General features: G+C 45.7%; 1 protein-coding gene across 5 annotated transcripts in view; it reads left to right on the top strand.

Annotated features, from left to right (window-relative positions):
- LOC126484226 (peroxisomal membrane protein 11B) overlaps positions 1 to 23,374 on the top strand; it is a 135,153-nt gene that overhangs the window by 30,102 nt on the left and 81,677 nt on the right. The gene's annotated exons all lie outside the window — the stretch shown is intronic.

Genomic DNA, 23,374 nt, shown 5'->3' with positions numbered 1-23,374 from the left:
ACAATTTCCACCCTAAACTTTTAGTGTGTAACCAGAAAGAATCGCACATTCTCCATTGACACTGGACATTCATTGTAAGAAACATGTGGTAAGCAGATTTAGTGTGGACAGACTCTACGTACATGTTACAAAAATGATATTGCAAGTATCTTCTGAAACACCAGATAAATGTGTCTGATGACTCTTAGAGAATACATCACAGTTAAGTACCAATCTACTGTCATATAAAAAAATAATAAAAATTTCCATTCTGTTTATTTGCTTTAGTGGCATATCAGACTTACAATATGCCGAAGAATCTAGTTAAGACTCCATCTTTAATAAATGAGATGTATGAGCTGATTCAGCAGAGTAGCAATAAATTGCCAGCTAAATTGGCCACGCTATTTCAGAAGACATATTTGTGACAAGATATCGACATGTTTTTATTTATTGTGTGCAATGTACATTTGTTCCCCTAATTTCCATTTCTGCATATGATTATTAATGGCCCTTGAATTTTACTTACATGATTAACACTTTGCTTGAAATATCATTAATTAGAGCAAGGAAATACTTCATTAGGGCACTTGAACAGGAGGGGGGGGGGGGGGGGGAGCTATGGAATTGCTACTACACAGATAGAAAATATTGACCTAGTATTTGTGTGGACCTGTGTAAACCATTTCGGTGGTGTTAAGTATTTCCTTGCCTTAATTGATGATTAAGGGAAACATTCAGCATCACCTGAAATAAGTCAGACACATTACTAATCAGATTTGAGAAACTGTTGAAAGAAAAATGGGGTGGGGGAATGTGTATTCCACACATAGGTGTGTCAATGATGCTCCGAGAAATTTCTTAATGGTGGGAAGGATCTCACATGAGAAAAGTTAAACGTGCTGGAACAAAGTGGTGTTGCCAAAAGGAAGAATCAGAGTAATTGAAAATTAAAGAAAGAGGGAAATAAGATTAGAGTTCAATAGTTTGAGTGCTTACTGTATAAGCCTTTGTGATTCTGGCAAGAAGCAGGTTTAGTAGCACTATATTTTTAAAAAGAACTTGGTCTCCCACTAAAGAGGTGAAGAGGTCTGGATAGGCAGAAAACCTGATTTGAGACATTTGTAGATATTTGAATATTCCCAGTCCCAACAGATAGAAATGGGCCTAGAAATACATCAGTTTCATGCAAATATGGTATTGTGAAAATCTGAAAGCCTTCAGATTACTTGAAACCCCACTGAAATTCCAACTCACCTCTGATAGTACTAAGATTATTGGCAAACCTCAATTTATACTACTTCTCCATAAACTAAAACCCCCTGCGGGTTCGGGGGTTAGAATAGGCCCGCGGTATTCCTGCCTGTCGTAAGAGGCGACTAACAGGAGTCTCAAACGTTTCGGCCTTATGTGATGGTCCCCTCTCGGGTTTGACCTCCATCTATCTAAATTATTCCGAAGAGCGAGCCAATTGGGGAAGGGCACCTTACATGGTGCACTGTATCCTTCGTGCAATTAGACCTATAGCCGTCTTTCTCGTCGTTGCAATGGTGTCCCGCTCGTTTTCGATCTCTTGGGCGATTACCACGCTGCACTCTGCAGTGTTTCTTTTAACTGTGACGACGACCTTGGCCATTTTTGCACCTAAGATCCAGCACGGTAGCCAGTCCGTTGTGGTGGGGTCGCCATGTACCCTCTTGGTTGTAGCCCCCTGACAACACAGGGATCGCTCTACTGATGCCTGCGCCGTTCACTCCCCACGTATGCCAAGGAGTAGATGCCCATCTCCCTGGGGCATCGGGACTCCCGGCAACGGGCATCCTGCCAGGTGGCCTTTGCTGTGGCTGGGTGGCGCCCGTGGGGAGGGCCCTTGGTCGGAGTAGGTGGCATCAGGGCGGATGACCCGCAATGAAGCGTGGTACATCATCTATCGCTGGTGGGCCTCCACCAGCAGTCTCTAAGCGATCGAGGTCTAACCTCAACGGGAAGAAATTGGATCAGAGATCGTTTCCCTCCCTAGCTACTCCATGGGAGGAACGTCTTGCTAAAGAAGGCAGTGGCGAATATTCACCCCGGTACCTTGTGTGTACGCGGGTTGATGGAGAATCGTTCGTGTCGACCAAGCCCCAGTTTTTTGTGGAGCATTTAGAGGACAAGTTCGGGGAGGTGGAGGGCTTGTCCAAGATGCGCTCTGGCTCTGTGCTCATCAAAACGGCATCCTCTGCCCAGTCACGGAGGTTGCTCAATTGTGACAAGTTGGGGAATGTTTCAGTTACCATCACGCCACATAAGAGTCTCAACATGGTCCAGGGTATTATATTCCATAGGGATCTTCTTCTGCAGTCCGACGATGAATTACGCGCCAACCTCGAACGACGAGGTGTTCACTTCGTCCGGCGCGTCCATCGGGGTCCGAGGGATAATCAGGTAGCCACCGGTGCCTTCATCTTGGCCTTTGAGGGTGATGTCTTACCCGAAAAGGTTAAGGTGATGGTTTACCGTTGTGATGTGAAACCATATATCCCTCCTCCGATGCGGTGTTTTAAATGCTGGAAGTTCGGGCACATGTCATCTCGCTGTACTTCCAGCATCACGTGTCGGGATTGCGGACGTCCTTCGCATCCTGATACTCCATGTGCTCCGCCTCCCGTCTGTGTTAACTGTGGAGAACACCATTCCCCCTGCTCACCGGACTGTCGGATCTTCCAGAAGGAAAGGAAGATAATGGAATATAAGACCCTGGACCGCCTGACCTACACAGAGGCACGGCGGAAATATGAGCGGCTCCATCCTGTGCCCATGACATCCACCTATGCCGCTGCTGCAACAGCGGTCCGATCCTCTCCCGTGTCGTCACGTACTGTTGCCTCTCGGCTATGTCAAAATGACCCGGCCCCCTTGGTTGTGGGGAGCCCTTCGCCCTCTGTTGCTCCATCTACTCCAGGAGCGACACCACCCCAACCATCGGGGACATTCGTCCCCCCTTCCCAGCCGGAGAAGCGTAGGGCTTCTTCGGCTACTCTAGCCAGGAAGGGGTCCCTTGGGGCCCTCCCTTCCCAGGCTTTGCCCAGTGTCAAAGCGGATACCCGCAAAGTTTTGAAGCAACAACCAGTCGCTGGTCATAGGGCTTCACGGTCGTCGTCCGTCCCTGAGACTGACCCAGTGGGGCCCTCCCAGCCAGACCCTCCCAAGGCACAGCGTGCGAAGCCGTTGAAGAAAAAGGCTCCCAAGCATCCTGACATTGCGGTGGCACCTGTCCCACCGCAACCTTCAACCTCTGCGTCTGAGGACGAGGTGGAGATCCTGGCGTCCGCTGAGGACCTCGATCTCGCCAGTCCCTCCGACGCCATGGAAAGCACTGGCACAGGTGCTCACTTGGAGGCAGCGGGTGACCCAGTGGCGTAATCTGCCTTCCCCGTCCCGTCACGCCTTTCCCAGCAATGGCCAGTACCATCCTCCAGTGGAACTGCAGCGGTTTCTTCCACCATTTAGCTGAGCTCCGCCAACTTATCTGCCGTCATCCTTTCCTTTGCATTGCTCTGCAGGAAACTTGGTTTCCAGCAATGCGAACCCCCGCCCTCCGTGGCTATCGGGGTTATTTTAAGAACCGGGCAACTTACGAAAGGGTGTCTGGTGGCGTCTGCATATATGTCCTGAACTCTCTTCACAGCGAGTTTGTACCTCTACAAACAGCTTTAGAGGCTGTCGCTGTTCGGGTGTGGACGCCACAGGCTATCACCGTCTGCAGTATTTACCTTCCACCTGATGGTACTGTCGCGCAGCATGTCCTGGCTGCTCTGATAGCACAACTGCCGCCACCTTTTTTGCTGCTGGGCGATTTCAATGCCCACAACCCTCTATGGGGTGGGACTGTCTCCGATGATCGTGGTCGGGCCGTGGAGCATGTGTTGGCTCAGCTCGACCTTAGCCTCTTAAACACCGGTGCTCCCACGCATTTCAGTGTGGCCCATGGCTCGTTCTCGGCCATCGATCTCTCTATTTGCAGCCCTGGACTTGTCCCATCCCTCCACTGGAGGGTGCATCCTGACCTGTGTGGTAGTGACCATTTTCCCATCTATTTGTCACTGCCACAGTGTCATTCTTCTGGGCGCTTGCCCCGCTGGGCTTTCCACAGGGCTGACTGGCCAGCTTTTACTTCCGCTGTAACCATTGCGTCTCCCCCACAGGGTGACATTGACGAGGTGGTCCGTGTTTTAACCACGTCCATCGTTTCAGCGGCTGAGGCTACCATCCCCCGTTCCTCTGTCCTCCCTCGGCGGAAGGCTGTCCCCTGGTGGTCGCCGGAGATTGCTGAGGCTATTCGCGACCGTAGGCGGGCTCTCCAGCGTCATAGGCGGCACCCGTCTCTGGAGACCCTCATCGCCTTTAAGAGGCTCCGTGCCTTTGCCCGTCGCCTTATTGCACGGCGTAAGCAGGAGTGCTGGGAGAGGTACGTCTCCTCCCTGGGCTCCCGTGTCTCGTCCTCGCACGTGTGGTCCCGTATCCGGCGGATTTATGGCTCCCAGACCCCTGTGGGAGTCCCTGGGCTCTCCTTGGACGGCGCTGTCTGCACGGACGCTGCCGCCATTGCTGAACGGCTAGCCGCGCACTTTGCTCAGAGCTCTGCGACTGCATCCTATCCCCCCGCCTTTCGCTCTCTAAAGGAGCGAGCCGAGCGGACGCCGTTCTCATTCCACACGCGTCATTATGAAACATACAATGCTCCTTTCAGCGAGAGGGAACTCCTCGCTGCCCTCGCCGATTGCCCTGATACAGCACCAGGACCGGACTGCATCCATGCGCAGATGCTGAAGCATCTCTCCAGGGACTGCCAGAGACACATCCTCGCCATCTTTAACCGCATTTGGAACGAGGGCGTGTTCCCGTCGCAATGGCGAGAGGGTCTTATTGTCCCCATCGTGAAGCCCGGTGCGGACCCACTGGCGGTGGACAGCTATCGTCCCATTACCCTCACCAACGTTTTGTGCAAATTGCTCGAACGTATGGTGGGGCGGCGTTTGTGTTGGGTCCTTGAGTCGCGCGGCCTCCTCGCTCCATCCCAGGGTGGCTTCCGTCGGGGCCGGTCTGCAGTGGACAATTTGGTGCGGCTGGAATCTGCTGTCCGTACGGCTTTTGCCCGACGTCAGCACCTTGTTGCTGTATTTTTCGATCTGCGGAAGGCGTATGACACCACATGGAGGCATCACATCCTCGCCACGTTGCATGGGTGGGGTCTTCGTGGTCGGCTCCCGGCTTTTCTTCAAAGCTTTTTATTGCGCCGCTCTTTCCGGGTGCAAGTCGGTGCCACCTCTAGTTCCTCTTATATACAGGAAAATGGGGTCCCGCAGGGCTCGGTGTTGAGCGTCTCGTTATTTCTAGTGGCCATTAATGGTCTGGCTGCAGCAGTGGGGTCGTCGGTGTCTCCTTCTTTGTATGCCGACGACTTCTGCATCTCATTTAGCTCCACGACTACGGGAGTCGCCGAACGCAGGTTGCAAGTCGCCGTTCGCAAGGCAGCATCATGGGCTCTGGCTCATGGTTTTCAGTTCTCTGCTGCCAAGACTCGGGTTATGCACTTCTGCAGGCGTCGGACGGTCCACCCTCATCCTGAACTTTACCTCGACGGCCACCTGCTTGACGTGGTGGACACTTGCCGCTTCTTGGGACTCGTGTTTGATGCCCGGCTCACATGGGTTCCTCATGTTACTCAGCTGAAGCAAAAATGCTGGCGGCACCTCAACGCCCTCCGCTGCCTTAGCCACACGTCTTGGGGTGCAGATCGCTGCACGCTACTGCAATTGTACAGAGCCCTTGTGCAGTCCCGGCTTGATTATGGGAGCCTGGCCTATGGGTCTGCGTCACCCTCAGTGTTGAAGTTGTTAGACCCCATACACCACTGTGGGGTCCGGCTTGCAACTGGCGCTTTTCGTACGAGCCCCGTGGATAGTTTACTGGTGGAGGCCGGGGTTCCCCCGCTGCGGTTTCGCCGCCATCGACTGCTCGCCGACTATGCTGTCCACGTGCATTGCTCGCCAGGCCATCCCAATCGTCGCCTGCTTTTCCCTGCCATGGTCCTCCATCTGCCCGAACGGCGACCTAGGTCTGGGCTTTCAGTAGCTGTCCGTGTCCAGTCCCTGCTGTCAGAACTGGGGTCATTCCCTCTTCTGCCTCCCTTCCGGGTCCATACACCTACGCCTCCCTGGTGTTTGTCCCGGCCGTCTGTCCGTCTGGATTTGGCACAGGGCCCTAAGGACTCGGTTCCGCCTGTGGCCCTCCGTCGCCGTTTTCTTGCGCTCCTCGAATCATTTCCGGGCTGTGAGCCTGTCTACACTGATGGTTCCCTGGTTGATGGTCGCACTGCCTACGCCTTTGCTCACTCTGACCATATTGAGCAACGCTCCTTGCCGGCTGGCTGCAGTATTTTTACTGCAGAGCTGGTGGCCATCTTGCGCGCTCTTGAGCACATGCGTTTCTGCTCAGGTAGGTCCGTTGTCATCTGCAGTGACTCCCTGAGCAGCCTTCAGGCCATCGACCGCTGCTATCCCTCCTCTCCTCTGGTGTCCTCCATTCAGGAGGCTGTTTCCGCCATTGCCCGTTCTGGTGGTTCAGTGGTCCTGGTTTGGACGCCCGGTCATGTTGGCATCCCAGGGAACGAACGTGTAGACAGGCTGGCCAAAGGGGCGATAGACGCCCCAGCTTTGGAGATCGGCCTTACGGCTCGCGACCAGCAGCTGGTGTTGCGCCGTAAGGTACTTGGGATGTGGGCTGCTGAGTGGCGTGGCATGACAGCCCCGAATAAACTGCGGGCTGTCAAGGAGACGACCGATGTGTGGCGTTCCTCCCTGCGGGCTTCTCGCAGGGACTCGGTAGTCCTGTGTCGGCTGCGCATCGGCCATACGTACCTGACGCACGGCCATCTCTTGCGTCGGGAGGATCCCCCCTTGTGTCAGTGTGGGTCCCGGCTGACGGTCGGCCACATTTTGCTGGAGTGTCCTCGACTGCGCACACTCCGGCAATCTTTTAATCTCTCGGGCACTTTGGCTTTGGTTTTATCTGACGATGCCTCCATGGCTGATGACGTTTTAAATTTTATCCGTGGTAGTCCTTTTTATGGTTCGATTTAGGGAGGTCCTGCGCCTTTCCCTTTCTGTGTCTTTTGTCCTCGTGTCTGTTGCTGTTCTGGTAGGCTGTGAGATGGTTGACTCTTTCCCTTTTTTGATCTCGTGGTCAGTCAACCAGTCTCCGGCCCTCTTCCTTTCTTCTGTTTCTTTCTGTCTGGTGTTCCTCTGTTCTGTTCTTGTCTGTAGTGTTCGTTGCTGCATTTGTGTTCTTTTAGCGCCTGGGGGGACGTCTCCTCCCCCTTTGGTTTTTATCTGCTTCGTAGATTTTCGGCTCGCCTGATTTTGGAATGGGGGACTGATGACCTTCGCTGTTTAGTCCCCCTTAAACATCCAACAACCACCACCATAAACTAAAATTCTCTTTCCTAATTTCTCCTCAGTTTCCTTCAGCACTTGCACAGGTTAAATGTCTGAGAGGCTACAACCCTTTCTCACTCCCTTCTCAGCTCATCCTAATCCTTTCCTGCCCTCTGACTCTTATAATTACAGCTTTATTTCTCTATAAGTGGTATATAACATTTTTCTTCTGTATTTTACCCACTATAGCTTCAGAATTAGTGTGTATTCCAGTCAACACTGTCAAAACATTTGTCTGAAGCTACAAATGCAGTAACTATTGGTCCGCCTTTTTCCACTCTATCCCCTGAGGTAACTAGTGGGGTCAGCATTGCCTTGCATGTTGCACATTTCTCTGAGACCCAGACTGATTGTTCCAGATATTGACATACCACAGAAATTTTCTCATTTATTCTGTAAATAATTCGTTAGTATCTTGTAGTTGTAGCTTACTAAACTAATAATTAGGTAATATTCATAACTGTCAGCACATACCTTCTTTGTTATTGGTATTGCTAGCCCTCTTGAAGTCTGACAGTAGGGATTTAGAATGTCTTGTATACCAGGTCACAGTTTTGTCAAGGCTGGTACTCCCAAGCTCTAAGACTACTTCAGGGGATTTCTTTGACTTAAATCTTTCAATGCTTTGTCAAATTCTTCTCATAGTATTATCTCTAATTTCATATGACATCTGCAACACACTGTGTACCATCAGATCACATGGAATAAATAAATAAATAAATCTAGTTTTGCCTCCCTTTACGTAATATTGCCCTTAAGTTTGTTTTCTTTTTATAGCTCTCTTACATATTCCCTCTGCCTTTCAGCCTTCCCTTCTTTGCTTAGTACTGCCTTGCCATTTGAGCTCTCACTATTCATAAAGCTGTTTCTTTTTGTCCAAAGGTTTCTTAACTTTTCCGACAGATGACATCTTTTGCCCATAACAAAGCATGCTTCCATAGCTTTCCTTTTCTTGTCCAGCCATTCCTCCTTTGCCATTTTGTACTTTGTCAGTCTAATTTTCTAGGTGCCTACAGTCCTTCACGCTTGTTTCGTGTACGGTCTTTTTCCTTTTGTTAATTACATAAAAGATCTCGTGCATTTTCCAGGGACTGTTACTGCACTTTGTCTTTTTGCCTATTTGAGCCTTTGCTGCATTCACTATTTCACCTCTCAAAGTTATTCATTCATTTTCTGTTGTGTGAGAGGTAGTTGCAAAGTTTTGTGACCTCAGAAGAAAGGTTACATGATTGAATTTTTGTTGGCAGTTACTTGTTCAAAGTTTTGGTAAATATTGAAGTCCTTGTGCCACAGTACCATGTTGCTCGAGGAACCAAAAAAATGTGGTGCATTTCACTGATACAGTTTAGTGTAGAAATTTTTTTTCTGCGCTTGACGGGAATAACACTGGGACAATCCTTTCTGAGGTGATGGAAGTGTGTCTCAGTGATGCACCATTGTATGGCACAGTGGTTAGGTGGTATGGACATTTCTACTGTGGCTAAATTAGCCTGAAAGATGCAAATAATAATAATAATAATAATAATAATAATAATAATAAAAAGACCCCCAATACCACAACTTTGACTTGCAAACAACAAATAGAAACAGTAGATCACATCACAAGCGGATGTACAGTACTAGCAAATACAGAATACACCAGAAGACATGACAATATAGCAAAAATAATACATAAACAACTTGCCATACAACATAAACTAATAAAACAACACGCTCCCACATACAAGTATGCACCACAAAGTGTACTGGAGAATGATGAATACAAATTATACTGGAACAGAACCATTATAACAGATAAAACACCACCACATAACAAACCTGACATCATACTCACCAATAAAAAGAAGAAATTAACACAACTAATCAAAATATCCACATCCAAAACAACAAATATACAGAAGAAAACAGGAGAAAAAATTGAAAAATACATCCAACTGGCTGAGGAAGTCAAGGACATGTGGCATCAAGATAAAGTTGACATTATACCAATTATACTATTAACTACAGGAGTCATACCACACAATATCCACCAGTACATCAACGCAATACAGCTACATCCAAATGTATATATACAACTACAGAAATCTGTAATTATTGATACATGTTAAATTACCCGAAAGTTCCTAAATGCAGTGTAACATACCGTAGAGTTAAAAGGAAGTCACACTTGATCAAGGTCCATGTCACTTTCCATTTTTAACCAGACATAATGTCTGAGAAAGGAAAGAAAATAATAATAATAATAATCATGAAGTGGCAGAGCACCTCTCTCTGAACAAGTGGAAATAGGAAGAGGAATGAAGGCCCTCGTACTTAAAGAATGGTTTATCACAATGCAGGCAGTAGTGGAGAAAGAAGAAGCCAGTCAAGGACTGGTCTTCATTATCTTCCACGACATTCTGAACACAATTGTCATCGCTCATGAGTTTCCTCCCCTATCCCAACTACTCAAAAGCCTGCCGAATTGCAGCAGTAGAGGAAATGTTACATCTGTCAGGCCAAGCCAGATAACTTCTTTACTTCCTAATCATAAAGGACAGCAGGTTGTGTCAGTATGACCTGGAGGTAAAGGTCCAAAGTAAGCAGTGGAAATTTGTGGATTCACCACCACTGAAAATGGCGAAGGCACAGTCATCTGGCAAGGTGATGCTGGTGTGATACCAACAGATTGTGATTTTAAGGGACGAACTGTCACACAATCATACTGCCTAAAATACGTGATGAGGTTATGGTACACATTAAGTGAAGCATTGTGAAAAGTTGTCCAAGAGAAAGTTTTTGCTGAATCCTTATGTGACTGGGTTTTCTGCACAGGACACTGTCATACATGCTGTTTGTTTGAGCTCTCAAATTTTTGCTTCACTCTATTGTACAGGTCAGTTTGTGACCCCTAAGGTGGCAGGCGGATTAGGCTGATGGTATGTCAGATTGTAGTGCAGTTCCCCTACTGAGATGTGGACTGTGGTGGCAGTGGCAGGAGTTGAATGGTGGCCCATCAAGAAAGCATCCCTTATTAAGAAAGCCGTTTATACATAAGTTAAGACTGTATAGAGCTGGAGAGACAACCATTGCCTTGCTGGGCCTGCTAGACTTTCCCAATGACAGCACCCTTCTCCTGTAAGCCAACAGGTGGGACGCCAGGAACACTGTTTGGCTACTATGACTTCATCCATCCTGGTGTTCCTGTGTAGACAGCTTCTTTTGAGATCCTGCCTGGCATTGTGGATGTACAGCCTCTATATTCTGCAGCATCATCACACTGAAATGAGTGGTAGGACGACATTCTGCTTAATGGACACAGTAGTAAATTCTTCATTTGTGTTGCCATATTGTCTGTAGTGGCTTTATACTTCTTGAGTGTATTTTCATCCTGTTGTTGCAACTTCAAAAAATGCATGTTTTTTTTTTTTTTTTTTCACCAGATACATTTTGCTTTATTGAGGTGAAGCAGCATCAAACAGAAATCGCCACCACTGTTGATGCTTCTGGTGAATAAAACTCACATTATTTGTAGTTGCAATGATCCAACGAAAATGCCCTGCGAAGCTGTGCTACAGTACCATATTCTCCTAATATTGCACATGATGACTTCTTCCTCTTTCTTTGGATGAAGAAACATTGCATGGCAGGCATTAAAAAAAAAAAAAAAATAATTAGGAGATTTTGGAGATGGAGTAGTTCCCAAACAACCAGAATTCAGGTTTCTGCAACAAAAACTTTGCCTTCTCATCCGTAGCTGGGAAAAATTTGTTTGCACAGAAGGTTGAATATGCCTTATTAATGCCATCACAAAATTTTATTTGACTTTCCCTCATATTTATTTCACCTGTTTTGGGTAATTGTTCCGTAATTCTCCTTTTGAAAATCTCAGCAACCTTTGTTTCTTTAAAGTTATCCAGGACCTATCTCTTTAATTTACTACCTGTTTGCAATTTATTCAGTCACATTCTACAGTTTGCAACCATACATTATGTGTCCAAATCTGCCCCTGTAAGTGTTTTGCAGTTTAAAATTTTCTTTCAAAATATGTCAGTGTTAAATGATCTAATCTGAAAGCTTCTGGTTCCTCCATGCCACTTCCATGCATATAACCTTCTTTCGTGCTTTTTAAATGAAGTATGTTAGCATTTGTTAAACTGTACTCCGTGCAAAATTCTACCACGAATGGCCACCAGTTTGTTTGACATGTGGGAGAGTTTGACAGAGATGCCAAAGAAGCCGAACAAATCAGATTTAAATGATGAATCTAGGAATAGGCAACAACTCCCTGTGTCTAACTCTCACAGGGCTCATGAGGACAAGGTTGCATAAACCCCTTGGACATACTTTGACGAGTCTGACTCATGTAACAAGTTTGGACCAAACATGAATATCTTGAGGCAGACTTGTGGAAACAATAGCATGCCAAACATAAAGATCGGGAGTCTTTTGAGACAACTTGTCAGTTACAATTGTGGTTTAATTCTTACCACTACCCTGTGAGAATTTATAAAAAATTGTGAAATCTATATGTTTACAGAACAAGCTTGCTAGTTGTTTTATTCTTTAATCTTTGAAGAAAAATTTATTAAACCCTTAAATAATATTAATAGAGGAGCATTTACATATACTTCGCGATGAAGAATCCAGCGATAGCCATGTGATTGTACAAAGTAGAAAGTGTGGCGATAGTGAAGAGGAAAATTCAATAACAAATCACGTGTGTTACGGATTTGATAGTAAGCAAGAACACACCAATCACTTGGAAAAATTTTGAGGCTCGTGGTATAAAAGCACATGTTTCAAATTGTCTAAGTGAACACCCAACAAACCTCTTTGCTCGTTAGATAATAGAAAACAAATAGAAAAAACAGGAAGTGCTCGATAATCTGTTGAAATTAACAAAGTGGAGACTTACTATGCACTGTGCATTTTGATGGCTCAACTCAGAAAACCAAATATGAAAATGTATTGGTCTAAAAGACCAGTAGTAAAAATGCTGATATTTAAGAAAGTAATGCCTTTTGAAAGTTTGAAACAAGTTTTGAGATTACGAGGTCTGTCTAAAAAGTATTTGACCTTTGATTTTCCTGCGCAAAATAGAAATGATAGTGTGGTGCCACTGTACACAGTAAAGGAGGAGACCTTTATGCCCATATGTTAATTTTGTCCCTGCCTTCCAGCGCGTCAGTAGCTGCCTGTCAGTCGCTGAGTGAGGTGCTACACAACGTATTCGTCTGATTACCAATTCTTTCAAGATGACTGAACGTGTTGGGCAAAGACACTGCATCAAATTTTATCAGGAGCTTGGTGATTCTCAAAGCGAAACAGTTCGTAAGATTCAGCAGGTGTTTGGAGAAGGTGCGATGGGTGTAACATAAATTAAGAAGTGGTTCAACCGATTCAAAAATGGCCGCACATTGGTAGAGAGGGACCAGTGTTCTGGCAGGTGCCAAACTGCTCGGAGTGCAGCTGTTGTTGAGAGACTGCAAAATTTGGTGATGGCAGATCGTCATTTGACCATGCGGGAGATTGCCCAAGAGGTTGGGGTGAGTAAAGATTCTGCACATACAATTTTGCGTGATGATTTGAACATGCACTGAGTAGTTGCAAAATTGGTGCCCAAGTTGTTATTCCCGGAATGAAAGACCTCCGTTTTGATGTTGCAAAGGACCTTCTGGACACCATCAACACTGATCCAGTGATAACTGGAGATATCATGGGTGTACAGGTATGATCCAGAAACAAAAAGACAGTTATCACAATGGAAGCATCCTGAGTTCTCAAAGGCTGAAGAAAGTGCGGCAAGTGCGAAGAAAAATCAAGGTGATGCTGACTGTCTTCTTTGATGTCCATGGAATTGTGTATCACGAATACACACTGGAAGGATAGACAGTGACTATCAAGATGTTCTCGAGAGACTCTGTGACGCAGTTCGAGACAAAAGACCAGACATGGACGGCAAAAAACTGGTAATTGCATCACGACAATGCCCCCGCACATTCATCCCACTTGACCCAAAATTTCTCTGCCAAACATGGAATTACAGCCATTCACCAACTTCCCTACTCTCCAGACATGGCTCCTTGTGACTTCCGGTTGTTTCCAAAATTGAAGATGTCACTGAAAGGATCCCATTTTGAGAGTAGAGAAGAGCTAATGTGGAACATGATAACGGAGCTGAACACCATTCCATGAGGTGACTTCCAGAGGTGTTTCCAGCATCGGTGGGCTAAGTGTGTGCAAGCACAAGGGGCCTACTTTGGAGAAGGGGATTGGGGTCCCAATCCTGTCAGGGTTTGGAAATATTTTTTGTGGCCAAAGGTCGGATACTTTTTAGATAGGCCTAGCATATTTTAACAGTAATGCAACTGCTGACAACACTGATCAGCTTCAAAAGATAAGACATATCATCAGCATGTGGAATGAGAAATTTACACACAAGGTAAATGACAGTATAGATATGTGGTGTTGTCCAAAGAGCAAGGTGCCAAAGCAAGCTGCAGTGGTTCTTCTCCTTATGGCTGGGCATGGACCACTCAGGCCAGTCTGTGAACATCAGTAGCATTGGTTTCTAGTAGTCCAAGTGTGTGTTCTAAATATTAGGATGAAATCGGTGTGAAAGTTATTGTTAAAAGTACACTGGAGTGAAGGGACTAGAAATGTGTGTGTATTAAGTGATACATTAATGTTCAGAGACAGTTGTAAATACGCGGAGCAAGTAAAGAACCCACCATTGTCCAGTACTGTACAATATAAAGTATATTTAGCATGTTGTTGTTGTTGTTGTTGTGGTCTTCAGTCCTGAGACTGGTTTGATGCAGCTGTGCAAGCTTCTTCTACTGCGGCCTACATCCGTCTGAATCTGCTTAGTGTATTCATCTCTAGGTCTCCCTCTACGATTTTTATCCTCCACGCTGCCCTCTAATACTAAATTGGTGATCCCTTGATGCCTCAGAACATGTCCTACCAACCGATCCCTTCTTCTAGTCAAGTTGTGCCACAAACTCCTCTTCTCCCCAATTCTGTTCAATACCTCCTCATTATTTATGTGATCTACCCATCAAATCTTCAGCATTCTTCTGTAACACCACATTTCGAAAGCTTTTATTCTCTTCTCGTCCAAACTATTTATTGTCAATTTTTCACTTCCATACATGGCTACACTCCACACAGATACTTTCAGAAACGACTTCCTGACAAATCTATACTCGATGTTAACAAATTTCTCTTCTTCAGAAATGCTTTCCTTACCATTGCCAGTTTACATTTTATATCCTCTCTACTTCGACCATCATCAGTTATTTTGCTCCCCAAATAGCAAAACTCCTTTACTACTTTAAGTGTCTCATTTCCTAATCTAATTCCCTCAGCATCACCCGACTTAATTAGACTACATTCCATTATCCTTGTTTTGCTTTTGTTGATGTTCATCTTATATCCTCCTTTCAAGACACTGTCCATTCCATTCAACTGCTCTTCCAAGTCCTTTGCTGTCTCTGACAGAATTGCGATGTCATCGGCGAACCTCAATGTTTTTATTTCTTCTCCATGGATTTTAATACCTACTCCGAACTTTTCATTTGTTTCCTTTATTGCTTGCTCAATATACCGATTGAATAACATCGGGGATAGGCTACAACCCCGTCTCACTCCTTTCCCAACCACTGCTTCCCTTTCATGCCCCTCGACTCTTATAACTGCCATCTGGTTTCTGTACCAATTGTAAATAGCATTTCGCTCCCTGTATTTTACCCCTGCCACCTTCAGCATGTGAAAGAGCTTTATCTAAGTCTACAAATGCTAGAAACATAGGTTTGCCTTTCCTTAATCTTTCTTCTAAGATAAGTCGTAGGGTCAGTATTGCCTCAGGTGTGCCAACATTTCTATGGAATCCAAACTGATCTTCTCCAAGGTTGGCTTCTACCAGTTTTTCCATTCGTCTGTAAAGAATTCGTGTTAATATTTTGCAGCCATGGCTTATTAAACTGATAGTTCAGTAATTTTCACATATGTCAACACCTGCTTTCTTTGGGATTGGAATTATTATATTCTTCTTGAAGTCTGAGGGTTACTTCGCCTGTCTCATACATTTTGCTCACCAGATGGTAGAGTTTTGTCAGGATTGGCTCTCCCAAGGCTGTCAGTAGTTCTAATGGAATGTTGTCTACTCCCGGGGCCTTGTTTCGACTTAGGTCTTTCAGTGCTCTGTCAAACTCTTCACGCAGTATCATATCTCCAATTTATATTTAGCATATAAACAACTTAATCCATTGAAGCGAGTTAGGTCTGGATTAAGAATTTACAAACAGAATGTTGTCATGGACTTTCCAAAATTTGTATTGAATGAGTGATATACTTTATTTCTTGACAACAGGTTTTCCTCCCCCTTCCTCTTTTTAAAATTACACCAGCGAAACATATGTTAGTGGGATAGTACGTGCAAAAATACGGCATTAATGAAACACACAAGTGTCAAGATAGTTGGACCTATCGACAACCTGATTAGAAAAACAATGAAGCCCAAATGCATTATCAAATACAGAAAGGGAATGGGTGAAATTGATCGTCAAGATCAGATGTTGGCCTGTTTCTGAATCATAAGAAAAAGTCTTCAGAGGATACAAAAAAATGTGTTATTAGTGGGTTGGCTATGGCTCTGTTCAAAGCATACATTATCTATATAAGAATATAGGAATTAAAGGGAGGAAACAGTTGTTGATTATCAAGTAAATATAACAGAGGTAATTTTAAGAAGTGTCCAATTCCCAGACTACGAAAGGCCTAGAAAACATTCACTAGGTGAAACCTGTCTTAGACTCAAAGTGCAATATTGGGTCCATTGCCCATAAAATGTTTATCTAACAACTGAAAAAAAACGTGCAGTAAGGCTGTGCAAAATTTGCATAAAACACACAACATGAGTGAAATGACATGGGTGGGTTGGCTATGGCTCTGTTCAAAGCATACATTATCTATATAAGAATATAGGAATTAAAGGGAGGAAACAGTTGTTGATTATCAAGTAAATATAACAGAGGTAATTTTAAGAAGTGTCCAATTCCCAGACTACGAAAGGCCTAGAAAACATTCACTAGGTGAAACCTGTCTTAGACTCAAAGTGCAATATTGGGTCCATTGCCCATAAAATGTTTATCTAACAACTGAAAAAAACGTGCAGTAAGGCTGTGCAAAATTTGCATAAAACACACAACATGAGTGAAATGACATGGGAATGCATGGAGGGTAAGTGGTTTTACATCTACCACAGTGCTTTGAAAACTACCACATTATACAGTACTACAAATTTTTGGAGATGTAAGTACTTTCCTACTAGAAATTAATTCAAGGGCAGCATTTCTTCATGTAATTAAATTTTTTGTTGACAATATCTACTTTTAAGGAACTATCTACTTTTAAGGGACAAGAATTATATCAGTGTTATTCATAAAGAGCAGTATCATTTGAAACAAATGTGTACAGCTATGTAGTAACTATGCACATGTCAGCTTGTATTGCAGTTGTTTCGTGCATCACGCTGGCCCATTTCGTGAACATTATCTCCAACCGATGGGACACAGATTTTGACAAACTAAATGGTACGAGAAAGGTTTAATTACAGTTTACAGTGTGTACAGAGGCAAACAGCTATTTGTCATATGAAATAAATTGGGAGAAATCTTAACTAGTACCCTCTGCCATGCACTTCAGTGTTTTGCAGAATATGGATGCAGACGTAGAACCACATGTTAGTCAGGCCTCTCTACAGATGACTCTACAGTGTACAATCACATACTGTATAGCTATCTGTATCACTGAGGCATGCAAACTACACCACTGTGGCATGGCATGGACAATGGCTAGTGCAGGAATTGTGATACTAACCTCTCAAAATAATTATTTATATTAACTGTTCTTTACCATAAACAACAGCATACTGAGTTATTGCTACTGTGTGCTATGGAATACTACTGTAGCTAGTGTTAGCCTACTAAGGTGATGTGAGAAAATCACATGTTTCAATCAATCAATGAAAAATCCATGATGGAATAATGACAACATTATGGAAAGGATAGATTGTCATGCACCATATTATAGGGATGTTGAGTCGCAGACAGGCACAACATTTATTGTGGAATTACGTGGTGCGTAGCAATGTATCGTTTTCATAAAGTTTAATTCAGAATGATCAAAACAGGAAATAAAAGTCGGCCCTCTTTAAATCTAATATTTGATTTCTGCTCTGTTTGATTTGTAGTATTACAGTAAAAGGTAATGAATATTAATAGACTTCTCAAAAATAGCAATGTGTGTTACAAGAAATTCAGTTTGTGCTTCAATAAAAGGGCTGCTTCATAAGAAAAGAGATCTTCTTGGGGATCATGAGTTAGGATGACATTCATATTTGATAGCTTATCTTTGTGATTAAAATGAAATGCCATGAAGGCATCTTGTCACTCTACAAATGAAAATAATGTTTACTTCATATATCAACTCTCTCTCAGACGATATTATTTTAAAGCAAGTAAGTAGCCAGACAACCTTAAGAGCTTTCCTCCAGTATCATTGTTGTCACTGTCTGGAGATCTTCGAATATCTGTCTTCAGACAAATTAACAAATTAAATTTAATTCCTTGGCCAGCTGATTTTCAACCTGGGAAACAGTGCTGCAGTCAGATATTGAACATTTCAACACATTGAGAATGGTTTCAAGCAGGCTAAGATAAGTGAAGTTGCCTTTGTCGGCTTAACAGCTGTCGAAAAACTATCAGCCATAGAAAGTTGCTGAAGAAAATTTACCAGCTCACCAGTGGACACCAGCATCATCCCTCTTAGGCACTGTCCTGTCCTGTAGAATAGGAGGTTATAGGTCTTTCTCCAGGGTAAGAAAAGTAGATGACCTGTACAAAAGAACAGCTTACCTTAAAAGGCAGTGTTCTTGGTCAGTGGTAAGTCCATTACTGAACATTCCAATCATATCAATTACGCTGATGATACAACACTTGCTGCCCAAGGAAAGACATCTGAAGAGGTAGAAGAAAAGTTGACTTTGTTTTTGGATATGCTTGGCCTTTACACTCCATGAACATCAAGCTGTATCTGGTGATTGAAACACAGAAAGATTTTCATCGTTAGGATTCAGCCACCGGAGGGAACATAAAAGTCTAACCACATCACCAGATGGAAGAGCAAGCTGTTGCTGGATATCCCCGCAAAGGAAGAGCTAGCCCCAACCCCATTTGGAGATAATTGCCTTAGAGTGGGTGTCTCCCCCCCCCCCCCCCCCCCCCCCTTGCAAGACCAACATGCAAAAATGGGTGATCCTTCCAGCTGATGAAGATGTGTACTGAGTGTGTGGAACAACCTAACATCTGTGTCACTTGCTCATATGCGCTGTACTGAAACAACATTGAGCAACATAGAACTTGATTGAGGCAAATAACAAAGAGATTTCCACCCTGTGGGTCCGGGGGTAAGAGTAGGCCCAAGGTATTCCTCTTCCTCCCTGTCGTAAGAGGAAACTAACAGGGGTTTCACATGTTTCGACCTTTATTTGATGACCCCCTGTAGTGTTTGAACTCCATTTTTCAAAATTTTCCCGAAAAGAAAGCCAATTCGGGAAGGCCGCCCTACATGGTGCATCGTGTCCATCGTGCATTGAGATCTTCAGCCCACTTTCTCGTTGTCGCATTGCAGTCCCGTCCCATTCTCCATCTCTTGGGTGAGGGCACCTTCTTGGGTGCGTTTTCCACCATGCACTATGCAGTGTCACTTTCTGTGCCAATGATGACCATGGACTTCTTTGTACCTCATATCCAGCACTGTAGCCAGTCCATTGTGGTAGGGCCACCATGTACCCTGTTGGTTGTAGCCCCCTGACAACACAGGGATTGCTCTGCTGATACCTGTGCTGCTCCCCACGTATGCCAAGGAGTAGATGCCCATCACCCTGGGGCATCGGGACTCCTGTCACTGGCCATCCTGCCAGGTGACCTTCGCTGCGACTGGGTGGTGCCCGTGGGAGGGGCACCTGGTCAGAGTGGGTGGCATCAGGGCAGATGACTCGGCACGAAGCGTAGTACGTCATCTCTTGCTGGTGGTCCACCGCCAGCAGTCTCTAAGCGGGCTAAGTCTAACCTAAATGCTAAGAAATATGACTCCAAATCGTTCCCCTTCCTGGCCACACCATGGGACGAATGCCAGGCTGAGGATGGCAGTGAAGCTTATTCGCCACGGTACCTCATATGTACGAGAGTTGATGGGGAATCTTTCATGTCTGTGAAGCCTCAGTTTTTGTGGAGCATTTCGAGGACAAGTTGGGGAGTTTGAGGGCTTGTCCAAAATGTGCTCTGGATCAGTTTTGATAGAAACAGCATCCTCTGCCCAGTCATGGGCATTACTCGCTTCTGGCAAGTTGGAGGATGTTTTGTTACCATCACGCCTCAAAATAGCTTAAATATGGTCCAGGGTATCATATTTCACAGGGACCTTCTTTTGCAGTCTGACAATGAGCTGCACGCCAATTTAGAGCGGCAAGATATTCATTTTATCCTGCGCGTCCGTCGGGGTCTGAGGGATAACCAGGTTGCCACTGGTGCCTTCATCTTGGTCTTCGAGAGTGACACATTGCCCGAGATCATAAAGGTGATGGCCTACCACTTTGACACCGAGCCATATATACCTCCCCCAATGCAGTGCTTTAAGTGCTGTAAGTCCGGCCCATGTGCCCCACCTCCCATATGTGTCAACTGCGGAGAGCATCATTCACCTTGCTCATCAGACTGCAAGGTTTGACAGAAAGAGGAAAGTCGTGGAATATAAGACCCTGGACCAACTGACCTACACTGAGGCTAAGAGGAAATTTGAATGCCTACATCATGTGGCCATGACCTCCTCACATGCCATCACTACGAGAACAGTTCTTGCCCCATCAGTTCGTCGAAATCCTGTTGCCTCTCAGAACCGGCAGACTACACCAGCCCCCTCGATAGTGTGGGGTACTTCCCTCCCTGTTACTCCCATGAGACCTACTTCAGGAGCAACACCCCCCCCCCCCCCCCCAACCATTGGGGATTTCAGTCCCCACTTCTGAGCCAGAGAAGCGTAAGGCTTCCTCAGCTCCTCTCGCTAGGAAGGGGTCTCTTAAGTCACTCCCTTCCCAGGTTTCTGCTAGTAGGAAGGATGACACCTGCCAGTGGTTGAACAGCCCAAAAGCAGCTGGTCGTATGGCTTCACGCACATCCTCTGTCCCGGAGAACCCAAAGAACAATGAAAGAAAAAAAAAAAAAAAGAAGACCTCTAAGAACAAGGAACTTGCAGTGACACCCACACCACCGCTACCTACAAGCTCTTGTGTCTGAGGATGGGGTGGAGATTCCGGCATCTGCTGAGAACCTGGATCTTGCCGGGCCCTCAGACACAATGGATATAGATTGCTCAGGCAAAAAGTCAGTGGGAGCAGGTGACCCAGAGGCATAAACTGCCTCATTGAATGTTCCGTGCCTTCCCAGTCTCATGATGATGTCATCCTCCAGTGGAATTGCGGCAGTTTTTTCCATCGCCTGGCTGAGCTACGGTAACTGTTAAGCTTTACATCTTCTTTCTGCATTGCCCTCCAGGAAACCTGGGTCCCGGCAATGCAGACCCCTGCCCTCTGCAGCTATAAGGGCTATTACAGGAACTGAGTGTAGTGACTATAATAAAGTGTCAGGGGGAGTTTGCATTTGTCTTAAACTCGGTCTCTAGTGAACCTATGCCCCTTCAAACCCCTCTTTAAGCTGTGGCAGTTGGAATACGGACGATGCAGGAAATAACTGTCTGCAATGTATATCTTCCTCCAGATGGTACAGTACCCCTGAATGTATTAGCTGTACTGATTGATCAACTCCCTAAACCTTTCCTACTTTTGGGAGATTTTAATGCCCATAACCCCTTTTGGGGTAACACTGTGCTTACTGGCCAAGGCAAAGGTGTCAAAACTTTACTGTCTCAGTTCGACCTCTGCCTCTTAAATTCTGGGGCCGCTACACATTTCAGTATGGCTCGAGGTAGTTACTCGGCCATTGATTTATCAATTTTCCCAGGACTTTTCCCATCTATCAACTGGAGAGCACATGATGACCTGTGTGGTAGTGAGCACTTCCCCATCTTCCTGTCACTGCCCTGGCGTCAAGCCTACAGACGCCTGCCCAGATGGGCTTTAAACAAGGTGGACTGGGAAACTTTCACCTCTGATGTCACCGTTGTCTCTGCCGCACATGATAACATTAATGTGATGGCTGAGCAGGTGACTACCGCAATCATTGTTGCGGCAGAAAATGCAATCCCTCGCTCTTTAGGGTGCCCCGGTGAAAGACAGTCCCTTGGTGGCCTCCAGATATCGCTGAGGCAATTACAGTGTGTTGGTGATTCCTACAGTGACGTAAGCGGCACTCTTCCCTAGAGCACCTAATAGCGTTTAAGCGGCTCTGTGTCTGAGTTTGCCTGCTTATAAAACGACAGAAACAGGAGTGTTGGGATAGGTACATTTTGACCGTTGGGTGCCACAAGTCAGCTTCCCAAGTCTGGACGAAGATCAGACGTCTTTTTGGGTACCAGACCCCAACAGGTGTCCCTGGCATTACCATCAATGTTGTACTATGTACCGATGCAAACGCAATTGCCGAGCACTTTACTGAGCACTATGCTCGAGCTTCTGTGTCAGAGAACTGCCCCCCAGCCTTTCGAACCCACAAATGGCAGATAGAAAGAAAGTCCTGTCGTTCGCTACATGCCACAGTGAACCCTATAACACTTCTTTTACTGAGTGGGAGCTCCTGAGCGCACTTGCATATTGATCCGACACAGCTCCTGGGCCAGATCAGATCCACAGTCAGATGATTAAACATCTCTCGTCTGTCTACAAGTGCCGTCTCATCATCATCTTCTTCAACCAGATCTGTTGCAATGACGTCTTTCGATTGCAATGGCGGGAGAGCACCATTGCTCCAGCACTCAAACGTGGCAAAAACCCACTTGATGTGGATACTATTGGCCCATCAGCCTCACCAACCGTGTTGTCAGCTGCTGGAATGTATGGTGTGTAGGTAGTTGGGTTGAGTCCTGGAGTCTTGTGGCCTACTGGCTTCCGCCAGGGGTGCTCTACCACTGTTAATCTTGTGTCCTCGAGTCTGCCATCTGAACAGCCTTTTCCAGACCAACACCTGGTTGCCGTCTATTTTGACTTGCGTAAAGCATATGGCACGGCCTGGCGACATGTCCTTGCGACATTGTATGAGTGGGGTGTCCGGGGCCCACGCCCAATTTTTATCCAAAACTTCCTGTCGCTCCATACTTTCCATGTCCAAGTTGGTGCTTAGCATAGTTCCCCCTCATATCCAGGAGAATAGGGTCCTGCAGGGCTCTGTATTGAGTGTATCACTACTTTTAGTGGCCATTAACGGTCTAGCAGCAGTTGTGTAGCCATTCGTCTCACCCTCTCTGTTTGCAGACGACTTCTGCATTTCGTACTGCTCCATCAGCCACGGCTTCCCGATTTTGGCCATGAAACCGTGTGTCGTGCGCTTCTGTCGGTGTCATACCGTTCATCCTGAACCAGAACTTTACCTTCATGACGATCTACTCACTGTAGTGGAGACATATCGACTTTGCTGCAGCTCTACAAAGCCCTTGTTCAATCCCACCTTGACTGGGAGTCTGATTTATGGTTCGGCGGCCCCTCATCATTGCGTGTACTCAAGCCAGTGCACCACTGTGGCGTTTGCTTAGCGACGGGAGCTTTTGGAATGAGCCCAGTGACCAGTGTCCTGGTGGAGGCTAGAGTCCCTCCATTGCAGATCTGATGCAGCAATTCATCTCCAGCATTGGCGGCCCAGGTCAGGGTTAACGATTCGTGTGCGATCCCTTCTGTCTGAACTGGAGTCCTGCCATTTACCACC

The sequence above is a fragment of the Schistocerca serialis genome, chromosome 6 (genome assembly GCF_023864345.2).
Source record: "Schistocerca serialis cubense isolate TAMUIC-IGC-003099 chromosome 6, iqSchSeri2.2, whole genome shotgun sequence".
NCBI lineage: Eukaryota > Metazoa > Arthropoda > Insecta > Orthoptera > Acrididae > Schistocerca > Schistocerca serialis.
Note: the sequence above shows the minus strand (reverse complement) of the source record. Positions and strands in the feature narration are given on the sequence as shown.